Raw genomic sequence first — 13,775 nt, forward strand, 5'->3', positions numbered from 1 at the left:
GATCTCCAGACTAGTTTCCGACCCAAGTTGTCCTGCTTGCCATGCACCTGCGGAAACTGTCTTTCACTTTGTTAGTGAATGCATAGCCTATACCCATCTTAGAAATAATCTTCTGAATCATTTTCAAGAGGATGCCATTAAAGTGCTCTCAAGCTTTTCAAATACAGACTCCTATCTTCATGTTGCAAGAACCAGACTTATCCTCCTTGGTGTCATTGGCAATGTCTCGTATCAGTTTCCTGACTTTCATCCTGTTACTCTTCAATTTGTGTTTGATATACATTTCTCAAGACAGCGCCTTGTTGATCAAGCGGCTGCAAACAGTGACTAATAGCTCATTATTTTTACCATGCTGTACTGCAACTAAAGGCTTGCAGTTCTCCGGTGAACGGAGGAATTCAACACAGAAGAAGAAGATAGCTTCGGTGGGAAATCGGTGAAACACGTTTATTTCATGAAATTATGGAAATACAAGCATTGTTTCGAGGGAGCATAACTTTTTTACTTCTTGACCATTTTTTGTGATTAAGGTATCAAATGAAAGAGCAGATATTGAACTTTATGGCATGTGATTTTCTTTTTGAAATTCAGATACCCCCCGCCAAATGAGTTTTTGGTATCCTTTCTTCAAATTGTTTTTGCTCACTCATGCGTGAATGAGGAATAATCTAAGTTATATCAGATGAAAGAGGAGATTCTAAGCTTTACATTGGTAGGTCATTTGTCTATTGCATTTGTGATTAAGTTATGATAAATCATCGATAAATCTCGGTTTCGTTTTTTGTGGGACGCACTGTATATATATTGGTGTAATTTTTAATGTAATTTTATCACAGAACCGATTATTTCTATAATTCTGTCTGAAATTAAAAATGTTGGTCTTAATAAGAGGTATTTCAGCCCTGTATTATGATAAATCGTCGCTTAATCTCGGTTAATTTTTTCTGGGACCCACTGTATAGAAACATTTGATCAAAACAAATATTTATAGAATATATTTATCCTTTTAAACAGAATTATAGAAATCATTATTTCTAAGATAATATTCAAATTACATAAAAAATTACACTAAGATATATTTTGAAACCTTTATCAAAGTAAATAATTATAATATCTACCTTAGAGAGATTTGATAAACTGTGGAACCAAACGGTCATCATCAACTCTGATCAAGTAAATTTTGATTTTTGCGCAGGTTTGCGTTAATATAGCGCTGCGCGCGCTGCACGCACGTACCGTACGTCACACGACCGCGGAATACGAGTTTCGATGATTGATCAGCAACGACAACGTAACTACAACTTCCAAGAACCATTAGTTACAAGACACGATTTCTTATGAAATTATTGTTGGCGTGTTTTTGTTTTTGGTACCACAAATGGGCACAGATGATCGTGATATGTCGTCACATTATAGTACTGGAGTTGTTGTTGTAAGTTATGGCTTTCTTGACGCAATGAATCGCGCCAGACTAATTGCGTGTTGAATTTGCTTTTGCTGAAATCGGTGATTTTTTGTATGTGCTTATTGAATACATGTTTCAGGGATAGGTGATATCGCCTATTCACTCAATGGTAAAAGAAAATTGCACACGACAGTAATGCGGACGGGCTCTTAAGCTAAGTGAGCGAAAAAATTATTCAACAAAGTCAATGCGAACTAATCGGGCATACCGGTACCGTCATTGACATATGGCAGTGTGTCCCACTCCCACTCACACCTTTATTTCAGTGCTTTAAAAATGACAACTAGAGGAAATACAATAAAGAAAAATTTGCACTTGCTATTCCAAATATGAGCATTAAGAATATGATAAAATTATTTTATAATTATATTTACCATTTTTTTATACCAACCGTTTTCCTCCACCAGGCGCGTAGCCAGGGGGGGGGGGGGGGGTCAGTCGCCCCCCCCAAAAAACGTCCCCAAAAAGAAGGGAAAAAAGAGAGGAGAAAAGGAAAAGCGAAGAGAGGAAGCTTTGACTTGTGTTTTTCTTTTTATTCCTTATTTTTTTATAAAAAAAGAAACTCCTTCACTCTTGCTCTAAATTTATATGAATTTTGCTTCCACGCTGCACGCGGTTACTTAAATAACATTGCAGTTCTCCTTTGTTTCCCTCACCCTTTCTCTAACCCTGTTTTTCCACCTCAGCTATATAGAGTATATGTGTTTCTTGCCAGTTTATAAAGTTCAAATGTATACATTGGGCATGGAATAAGAGTAAGGTTAGGCCGAAGTATTATGAAGTTATCTTTTTTTTTTATTGATCGCTCAACTTTTGGTCGGGTTGACTCCGGGCGGGTAAAACCTTTATATTAATTCATGCCGCACCTCCTTATAGGCAACGCTTTTCAGCTCATAACTAAACAACCATAATTTGGGGGCAAACGGGTTCCTAATTTAAAAAGAGGAAGGTATAAAATTTGTGTCGTATTAAATATAAAAGTACAATATTTTTATCAAATTCTATTAAACTTCATGTCATTTTCCTGCACATTCATTTCCTGTCCTGTTTTGCGCCCTCAAATTGAAATTTTGAATGACACATAAGTTTCTTCATTATTTGAAATGAAGCGCATCAAGATAAGTCAAAGAAATTATAGGCCTACATCCTGTTTTATATAATTTCAATAAATCACAGAAGTTTCAACTTTTTGCACACTATTTTCCTTGTAATGAAGTTCAATTATCTTTAGTTTTTTTTTAATCTTAGAAAATCAATAGAGCCGATGCGGGTATTGGAGATATATATCTGCATTTGATGAAACGTCCGCCCTTTGAAATTTCAGAGTTTCATTGCTCTGCGCGGGGAGGAATGTCTTCCTCCCGGCATATATCCTTCTCTGTTTTGCGAGTTAAGATATGCACTGTCGCTAAATTGTTTGTAATCAAATCTGATCTTTCCAAGGGAAGTATTCAATATAACTAAGAGAATACCCTTTTCTCGGGACCCTTTTCTTTACAAAAGAATTGGTAAAACGCTTTAGCTTTAGCGCGGGAGGTTAATATTATATTTTCTTCCATTTTATCCCTTTTTTGTGCGTTCACAATCACTTTTGAAAACAAGGTTCAAAATCACAATATAGTCAACTGAATTGGAGCTGATATAGGTACTAGAGACAAGAGAGATGGCTCCTTTTCATTTTAATTTATGAAACACCGAAAGCTTCGCGCGGGAGGGGGAAACTCCCTGCTCCCACCCCCTAGGGAGCACGCTTCGCACGCTCTGTAAGTGTTGGCACGCTTTGCGTGCATTTACCGCCCCCTCCAAAATGAAATCCTGGCTACGCGGTTGGCCTCCACGGCCACGAAAAACAGTGTGTGTATGTATTTGAGTTTTGTCAGACATGTATCAATCAGATATGACTATTTACGTCTGGGACTTAACGTCACCATCTGAAAGACGTGACCAGGGCTCGAACCTCTGCATCAATTTGTAACTTCCCCACATAGCTTGGATTACAGGCGCACGCCACAACGCCCAGCTCTTGTAAGTTGTAGCCTAGCCTTACTTATACTATAAACAAGTACTATTTTTGTCCAAATGTCGTCCATCTGTCACAAACCTTTTGTCACATAACTCCCCAACGGCGTAAGTCACTTTTCAACCAAACTTGGATGACTTTGGGGACCTGCATGTCATGCTGCAGTCAGAGGTCACATGGTAAGGTCAAAGGTCATTTTCAGGTCAATGTTAAAGTTTACATGCAAGAATCTCTTATGACACCTAACTCTGCAATCGCAAGTCACTTTTCACCCAAACTTGGATTGTAGATGTACTTTGGGGACCTGCATGTTATGCTGCAGTCGCAGGTCACATGGTAAGGTCAAAGGTCATTTTCAGGTCAACGTTAAAGTTTACATGCAAGAATCTCTTATGACACCTAACTCTGCAATCGCAAGTCACTTTTCACCCAAACTTGGATTGTAGATGTAGTTAGGAGACCTGCATGTCATGCTGCAGTTGGAGGTCACATGATAAGGTCATTTTCAGGTCAACGTTAAAGTTTATGTGCAAGACACTCTTATGACACCTAACTCTGCAACCGTAAGTCACTTTGCGACCAAACGTGGATGGTAGATGTACTTTGGGGACCTGCATGTTATGCTGCAGTCATAGGTCACATGGTATGGTCAAAGGTCATTTCCAGGTTAAAGTTTATGTTCAATACTCTCTTATGACACAAATCTGCAACCGTAAGTCACTCTTCACCCAAACTTGGGTTGTAGATGTACTGAGGAGATCTGCACATCGTGGCGCAATCAGAGGTCACATAGTAAGGTCAAAGGTCATTTCAAGGTCAAAGATATGAAACATAGCTCTGCAGCTGTAAGTAACTTTTAAACCAAACTTTGGATGTAGGTGTACTTAGGAGACCTGCATGTTATTGTGTTCGGAGGTCACATGGTATGGTCAAAGTTCCTTTTGAGGTCAACAATAAAGTTTATGTTAAGACTCTTATGACAAGTGTTATTCCATCCCAGTCATTTCACAATGAAGTTTCGATTTAATTCTGTTGCATGCCCTCGCAAATCACGATATTTCTGGTTATTTGCATAAGTGGGTGCTTATGCCTTGTTACTAAATCTAACCTTAATAATGGATCACGGAGTACTTCGATGGCCTGGTTGAAGCTCAGAAGCGATGTGAAGCTACTGTTGCAGAGCGCTCTGTTGGGTCCTAGCTGGAGGATGTATACTGCCGGGGTATATCACGTCCACAGGACAGGTGATACATGCTTTCAACGATGGATCCATTAGAAGCAAACTTAAACAACTACCCTCTAAATAAACTGTGTTTCCTATTTATACCCTGTGCCTTACTAGGAGTTACTGCTATGTCACTGCCAAGCATCAGTGAGCAAGGCATGATATTACAATAGACCCCTATAAATTGCCCAATGCAGCAGCTTAATGCTAACATAAAAGAAAGGGATGCATTGTCATTAACCTACTTGTAGCCAAGAGAGCAATGTCTATACTAGTAGAGGCTGTGTTCACACAACATACAATCTAGATTAAAGGAGGTGTTCACATGATATATGTACATAAAATAAGTGCCTGTCTCTACACTTCTCCCTATCTTATTGAGGATAGATCATATCTAGACCTATTTAAAATAAACCTCCACTGAAACTTTAACATTAAACTTAACAAACTATCTCACTTAAATGCAGATATCAGGATAAAATGAGAATATTCCTGCAAGGACTTTATGATACATGTGTTACATACATGTATGTCGTCCATTTACCTTTTTTTTCTACATTTTCTTTTGTTCTCTTGTTTATTTTTTTCATTTGATTTCTTTTCTTTCTTTTTATTTTTTTATTTTGTTTATTTCTTATTTTCTTGAAATAATATTTTTCTTCTTTGATATTCTTTTTCTTTTGTATTTTTCTTTTTTTCAATTTGTTTTCTTTTCTCCTTTTCTTGAAATCATACTTTTTTTTACATCCATTTTCTTTTGTATATTATATTTCTTATTTTCTTTCCTTTTTTTTTCTTCCTTTCTTTTCTCTTTCTTTTTTTTTTTTTTATTCATTTCTTTTCACATTGGTAACAATCAGGCACTCAGTTTTATAGTTATGAGGGGAGCAATAAAAAGCTCTCCTAAAAATGTTAAGGGGAGCATTAGGGGAGCACTACAAAAAGCTCTTCTTTGACATACAAGGGGAGCTCTCTTATCCGATTTCAAAATGGATGGAGGAATGTACACTAAATAAAGTTACAACCCACAACCAAAGGAGACAAACAATCAGATATAGATCTGATCTATGCAATATTTATCTCATTTAACTTTTTAATGTCATTCTTGCAAGTGTGTTTAATTGCTTACAATATAATCGTGCGTTATTTACAAAACCTTGACAGCGAATGAAGTTTTCAGGGATGACTGGAACAGTTTGATCATTGACTGACACTCTTGTTAAGCACTTGCTGAGGCGAGTGATAAATCGCTCTACCAAAAATGGATTAAGGAGAGCGGTAGCGAGTGATCACTCTCACTCCCCTTAAAACTGAGTCCCTGTAACAATACATACATACGCTTAACAGTCATAGTTTAAACTACAGGGAACCTTTAACTTAAAGGACAAGTCCACCCCAACAAAAGGTTGATTTGAATAAAAAGAGAAAAATCCAACAAGCACCATGCTGAAAATTTCACAGAAATCGGATGTAAAATAAGAAAGTTATGACATTTTAAAGTTTTGCTTAATTTCACGAAACAGTTCTATGCACATCCTGGCCGTTAAGCAAATGAGGAGATTGATGATGTCATCCACTCACTATTTCTTTTGTATTTTATTATATCAAATATGAAATATTCTAATTTTCTCATTGTCAAGAGAAACAACGATTAATTCCTCCCTGAACACGTGGGATTAGCATTATTGAATACCATATGTTTCAATCAAGTTGGTTCTTATAATATTGTCAACTTTGTAAAAAATGAAATATTGTATAATTCAAACAATAAAAAATCAAAAGAAAAAGTGAGTCATGGACATCATCTACTGACTAATTTGCAAGCCACTGAGTTGTGCATATCATTGTTTTGTGAAAATTAAACGAAACTTTAAAATGTCATAACTTTCTTATTTTACATCCGATTTTTAAGAAATTTTCAGCGTTATGCTAGTTTGATTTTTCTCTATTTATTCAAATCAACATTTTTCTCGGGTGGACTTGACCTGTAAGTATGGTACAATAAATCTAATACTGGGTACCTATCATTGAGAATTTATCATGCATGTATAGAGATTAGCCATAGATTATTTCACTACAACTACATACATGTAGATACAACTACGAGTGTACATTGATTTGACATTGTAATACAATATATTTCTTAACCTAAATCCGAATGGACAATCCAAAACCTAATTATCTGTTGTTTTCTGTCTGTATACGGGTAGCCTATATTGTTACTAAACCTACAAAGGTTCTCTAATGTGTTGAAATTTTGAATATTAGAATTTCAGAATTTGGTTATCATGGAAAGCACCCATACAGGTCGAGCACTTTGAGCAATCTTAGAAAACAAGGTTGAATGAGTGATCATTTACCTGGAGCCATGAATCACGGCAATGGCATGATCATCAAAAGAATGGGCGGATAGGCGAGCATTCCCCTATATGGAAGTAGGCCATCACTACGGCATACTTATTAAACCTGGAATCCAAAGTTTGAGACATGAGGACCCATATTGTAACTGCTATGTTGGTAGTCATGAATCATGGCTTGTCGCTTTTCACTGGGATAACAATGAGTTCCAATATTACGGTATCTCATAATAAGCTGAAACTCTGTAAATTGGAAGGATTTCAAAATTGATGGTTGTCGAATGTCTTAAAATAGGGCCTACACTGATTGCATCCGAGATTCTGAGATAAACTTTAATCATGTATGTAGACCTGGAAAATATCTAAACTCTGGGGAATGGATCTGAACATGGTAAACAGTTTCTAATTAAAAGGAAAATGAGTTCGAATTATTTGTAATCAAGCAAGCCTGAATGGCAGTACTATAGCAAAGGGGTAAATTAAATTTTAGGGTTGACCAATTGTATGACGGTAATTACAGGAGCTTTGTTTCACCGTCGAATTCATTAGAAGGGCAGTGCGAGCGTGATGCGCGAATATTCATTTTCATTTAGAAACCTGAGAGGTTTGCTTCATGTACATGTATTTGCCATATTCCCTCTCATTTGGGTCACTTTTCTTCTTTCCTTTGTTTGTCATCCTTCCTTTTCTTTCCCCCCCCCCCTCCTTATCCTTTTGCGTTGCCGATAGGGGGAAAGATTCAAAGATATGAAAGATATCGGAAGACATAGCCTCGCCCTCTATTGACTACGCAAAAGTCTATATGTGGCCCAGCACCACAAAAAGTCACATTGTGTGATTTTCAATTGGAGCCAATTAAGAGTATTTTGGTCAGAATGTTCAAATTTCAAATTTGGGTGTTTTCTGAAAGAGTATACTCTCCCCTATTTACTGCAAAAATTTGGGAGACTAGTAATTTTTTATCCCCCTTTTCTCAAAAGGGGTGTTCCATGGTAGTGAACATTCTCCTCTACTTGTGTGGGTTAGAATCAATCATTGTGCATGAGTTATATATCACTGTAAAGCTTAGAATATCCTCTTTCAGAAGGGCTATTTAACTAAAATTCATTCCTGGCAACTTTTTGTGGGTTTTGTGGTGCCTGGCCACATATTTGCATCCAGTCTCCAATTCTGCAGTTGGAATAGACTTGGAATAGCAATAATTACTAAACCATACTTTTATTTCTATCCTGTATGTCTTGACTTGTCTTTCTGTTAATTCCCACAACCAAAGTGTTGATTTATAATGGCAAAGTTGTAGAAAAGTTAAGTTGACCTTGTCTGCAATGTTCACTGTCCTACCGTACTGTTGAAACATTATTTTTTTCTTTCTTTTTCAGTCCATTATTATGCCTGTTCATAATGGTGAGCCTTGGTTAACAGAATGCCTAGAGTCTGTCATATCACAGACTTTCAACGGATCTATGGAGCTGTCTGTCTACAATGATGCAAGCACTGTAGGTACCCATACTTACTTTTTGTCTCGCCTGCATAGCAGAGCGAGACTATAGGCGCCGCTTTTCCGACGGCGGCGACGGCATCAACATCAAATCTTAACCTAAGGTTAAGTTTTTGAAATGACATCATAACTTAAAAAGTATATGGACCAAGGTCAAAGGTCATTTAGGGTAAATGAAGTTTGGTCAAGTTGGGGGTATTTGTTGAATTACTATCATAACTTTGAAAATTTATGGATCTAGTTTATGAAACTTGGACATTAGGTTAATCAAGTACCACTGAATATCCTGTGCGAGTTTCAGGTCACATGACCACGGTCAAAGGTCATTTAGGGTCAATGAACTTTTGTCAAGTTGGGGGTATTTGTTGAATTACCATCATAACTTTGAAAATTTATGGATCTAGTTTATGAAACTTGGACATTAGGTTAATCAAGTACCACTGAATATCCTGTGCGAGTTTCAGGTCACATGACCACGGTCAATGGTCATTTAAGGTCAATGAACTTTGGCCAAATTGTGGGGGTATTTGTTGAATTACCATCCTAACTTTGAAAATTTATGGATCTAGTTCATGAAACTTGGACATTAGGTTAATCAAGTATCACTGAACATCCCCTGTGAGTTTCAGGTCACATGACCATGGTCAATGGTCATTTAAGGTCAATGAACTTTGGCCATGTTGGGGGTATAAAATTACCATCCTAACTCTGAAAGTTTATGGATCTAGTTCATAAAACTTGGAATTTCAGAGTAATCAAGTATCACTGAACATCCCCTGTGAGTTTCAGGTCAGAAAACCAAGGTCAAAGGTCAGTTAAGGTCAATAAACTTTTGCCATGTTTGGGTAATTGTTGAATTGCCATCATAACTTTGAAAGTTTATGGATAGAGTGAATGAAATGTGGACATGGGTGTAGTTGACAAGTCTTAGGTCACCGTTTAAATGTCATTTATGGTCAATGAACGTGGTATTATGTCATTATATGAATGGTGTTTTTGTGAATGATTATTTTATAGTAGTTTTCAAAGTTAGCACTGCTGCTATATTAAATTGCGTAATGCAGGCGAAACTGCCAGAGGCGTTCAACTTTTTCATTTAATTGGCAGAATTTCCATCATGCAAACCATGAGTGGATTTGGAAATTATGTGACAAGGAAATATGAAATGTAGGGGCAATGTGGATTCTGTGTAGATGGATTGCATTTTTTTAAGAAGCATGAAATCAATAATGGTATTTTATTTATCGAAATCTCAAGCAAGCAGATACAAAATTATTTACACAGTAATATATAAATTTATCAAAATGCATAACATTATTACTATAGCAGAAATTTTGAATTGTAGTAACAATGTCTACACAATAGATGGCCTCTATCAAATTCAAAATACATATCATTATGATTGAATATTGTCAACAGAATACTGTATGCACTTTACAGAAGAACAGTTAACAGAGAGGGGAAAAAACAAAGGAATGACCAAGACATTGAGATTCAGAAAAAAAGGGGAGTCTGAGGAGAGTGTGAGAGAGCAGGTGAAATTAAATAAATCGAAGCAAAAAGAGTAGTCGGGTATACAAGGTATAAACTGACGGATAATCTCCTATCAAAATGTCAGCCTGTTTAAAAATCTTTAAATCATCACCATTTGATTATTTAGTTATTAGATGATCAACTACTCTTGTTTTTCTGAGAAAGAGATCATTCCCTAAAAACGAATACTGGTAACCAGTAGTAGCCATGGTTTAGAGATTTCTTAGAACAAGTTGGTATTCGAGTAGATTGTCTTCAACGTTTGGGCATTTCACACTTTTTAAAGACCATTTCAGAAGGGAACAGTTAGTAAGTATGCATATATTGCTAATACCCTATTCACATTCATTTGGCAGAACCGGTTCTTACTGGACAAAAATAATGAACCTGGGGAGCATTTCATGAAAGGACTTGTCATACGTTTTATTCAACAAGTACCATTTTATCTGAAGGTTACCATAGTAACACTGCTTCTAAGCCAATTAACATCATTGAAAGTTGTCAGATCTGGCAACTTGTCAGACAAAAATGTTGATGATACACTCCCCTCTTCGAAACAGTCACACTGCGAGCTCTGGACTGTTTTTTTTTAAACATATCTAGGCCGGGGGGGGGGGGGGGGGAGCTCAGAGGCCCCCTCAATGATTCGCGCAATATTTTCGCCTTGCAAATATTTTGACCGTGCCGCTCACTGAATTTTAACTAAAAAGCTTTCGCATCGCTTGAGACCAATTTTGCAACACCCGGTATGCGGTTCCGAAATTACGCAACATTTTGTAAGTGCATGTCAGACCAAAACTTGCTCAAACATGATTTTGTGTTTTCAATAAAAAATCATAAATGTATGATTATTTTTTAATTTGCTGGTCTAAATGGATTTATATAATGCTTTTCATGATCCAAAAAGAGTCCCCAACAAAGTTCATCGAAAAAACAGTGAGATACAAAAGGTCGCAAAAAACAGAAATGCATTAAGAAATTGCAAAAAACAATATAATACATATTAAAAGAATCTGATTTCGTAATTTTTTCATGTGCATTTGCTAAGAACACCACAAAGAGTTCTATGACCAAAATTAGAATATTGAAGTCTTATTAAGGGAGTTAGAGGAAAAAGTATGATTAAATACTAATTATGCATAAATTAGCGTAATCACTTATTAAGAATTTGCATGAAATTCTTGTAAGTTATTCTACAATTTTGTAGATTATGCGCCAGACAACCTGCGTGCCAATTTCCTGTGCGATTGACTGCCAAGATCTCTTGGCCCCCCCCCCCCCCCCCTGGCCATATATCCCAAAATACCCGTCCTAGATAGGGTTAAAGGGGAGTTGGAGGAGTTTCTTCAGTTTGATATTGATAATGTTTCCTTTATTCCTGGCTGGGTTATGATGACTTGCGAATGATGAACCTACAGGGCAACATCTCTGAAATTGAAGGTGAACATTATGCCAAGTCAATTGATTTGTTTGGATGGTGGGTGGGGGAATTATTTTTCACTGTTATATCAGTTATGCTTCTTCATTCCTGACTGGGAGATGGGGATCTGTGACCTACATGTATATGCCCACAGCCTCGTTCCTGTTAAATTGTACATGTGAGTGGCCTTGTCCATTCAGATAAGAGATACATATGTAGCTTAATAGATTATTTGACACTTGGCTGGGAGATGAACTGCATGCCCAGTCAAAAATTTTTGTCTTGCTTGACGAAGTTCGGCAGAGATTTAGTAATCACTTTTCCTGTTAGTCTGTTCGAAATGTTAATTTTTTTGTCCAACTTGCTCTCATTTCTTTATTTCTGCATCAGTTATGTTCATGCTTAAGAAATATGTTTAGTAATACCACATGTGGGCCAAAGGTCATCTAGAGGTCAAAAGGTGAAATGATATGAGGTCATGTTCATCCTTTAAAAAATAATAATTTTTTGCTCAATTTTTAATATGTCCATTTATATAGCGCAGGTACTATGTACATATGCTCAACTGTGCTTTGATACTTTGTATCATATTATTACCCCGGCTGTAGCTGAGCCGCCATATTAATAGGCGCTATCCAACCTCACCTGGGTAGAGTGCAGCACAATGTGGATAAATTTCTTGCCGAAGGAAATTACGCCATGGCTGGGATTCCAACCCATGACCCTCTGTTTCAAAGTCCTGAGACTAATCCACTTGGCCACAACGCTCTTCAATTTGCTCTCATTTCCTAATTTCTGCATCAATCATGTTCACACTTGGTACAAATGATCCTTTGGTAATACCACATATCTGTTGTTCAGGATGATGGTCATCAAGGGGTCAAAATGTCAAGTTTTGTTTCAAACTCTCTTTATAAATTTCCAGATCAATTTTGTTTACACTTTCACATTTCTTTTAATTTCTCCATCAGTTATGTCAACACCTGGTACAAATGATCCTTGGGTAATACCACATGTGTGGCCATGAGGATGATGGGGTCAGAGGTTATCTAGGGGTCAAAAGGTCAACTTGCTCCCATTTCTTCATTTCTACATCAAATATTTCTTCATTTCCAGATTAATTTTGTTTACACTTGGTACTGGGTAATACCATGTGTGTCTATGAGGACCATGGAGTCAGAGGTCATCTAGGGGTCAAAAGGTCAACTTGCTCTCATTTCTTTATTTCTGTATCAATTGTGTTCACACTTGGTACAAATGATCTTAGGGTATACCACATGTGTGTTCATGAGGATGAGGGAGTCGGAGGACATCTAGGGGTCAAAAGATCATATTGCATATATATAAAAGTTATTGATTGCAAAATCAGGCAAGACTCATGGTTCGTGAACCATCTTGTATAGTTTTATGTATTTTCATAGTTTACATAGATCAAGGATATTCTGGCAGGTAATGATGGTCAGTGAATTATGTGCCTATAATCTAGATGTAGGCTGCACCTTTTTACTTTGTTATGGGTCTAATGCTGTTTTTACGAAACGGTGGCAATAAGTCTTTATACCAAACGAACATCAGGTGGCATTTTTTTGTAATAAAAATCCCTCACCAAATCTTAGATGATATACAAACAAGTAATGTAAGACTGGATTGTAAGCATTCGTAGTCCTCAGCATTGGATGTATTGCTGATTATTTACTTCAATAATCGTGATGTAGCCATCTACTTTTGCTAGTTTATGTTTCATGAACTGCCCTCGAATACAGTACACAGATTTTTGCACAACAGTAAGTACTTCTGTTCACTCCCATATCATGCTAGCATGCACACTATAAACATCCCCTTTTTTGCTCTCGCTGAGTGAATATGTCTCCAAGAAAGTCACTTTTTGAAAGAGCTAAATACAATTTTAGGCCGTATTTTCTTGCTTCTTTGCAACCATAATCATTTGCCTACACTTTTTTTGCTTCAGTACTTTTAGTTTGGCTCTCTGAGCTTGGCTTCTTCCTTTCTAACCCAGTGTACTGCTTGTACAGTGTCTATGCAAGGTCTTTTCCTCCTACAGCTTTCCTGCGCTCTCTCTTGCATGATAGCTTTTTTGCTTAACGCTTGGTCTTAATTTATTCTCGATCTTCCTTTGTGATGTGAATATTTTAAATAAAACAAAGCCGGACCCAAGTCTCCCGGGGCCGCAAACCTCCCGTTGTGCTATAACAACCCCAGTATTATACCCTTCTCCTCGGCACTTAGTGCTGTACTG

At 37.0% G+C, this 13,775-nt stretch overlaps 1 long non-coding RNA gene across 1 annotated transcript; it reads left to right on the forward strand.

The window, feature by feature from the left end:
* The first annotated feature begins 1,246 nt into the window (after positions 1-1,246).
* LOC135155852 (uncharacterized) lies at positions 1,247-10,544 on the forward strand. Its single transcript, XR_010294976.1, has 3 exons — positions 1,247-1,432; positions 8,447-8,897; positions 9,061-10,544. It is a non-coding gene; the product is annotated as an uncharacterized LOC135155852 (long non-coding RNA).
* Positions 10,545-13,775: the final 3,231 nt, after the last annotated feature.

This window comes from Lytechinus pictus, chromosome 10 (genome assembly GCF_037042905.1).
Source record: "Lytechinus pictus isolate F3 Inbred chromosome 10, Lp3.0, whole genome shotgun sequence".
Classification (NCBI taxonomy): domain Eukaryota; kingdom Metazoa; phylum Echinodermata; class Echinoidea; order Temnopleuroida; family Toxopneustidae; genus Lytechinus; species Lytechinus pictus.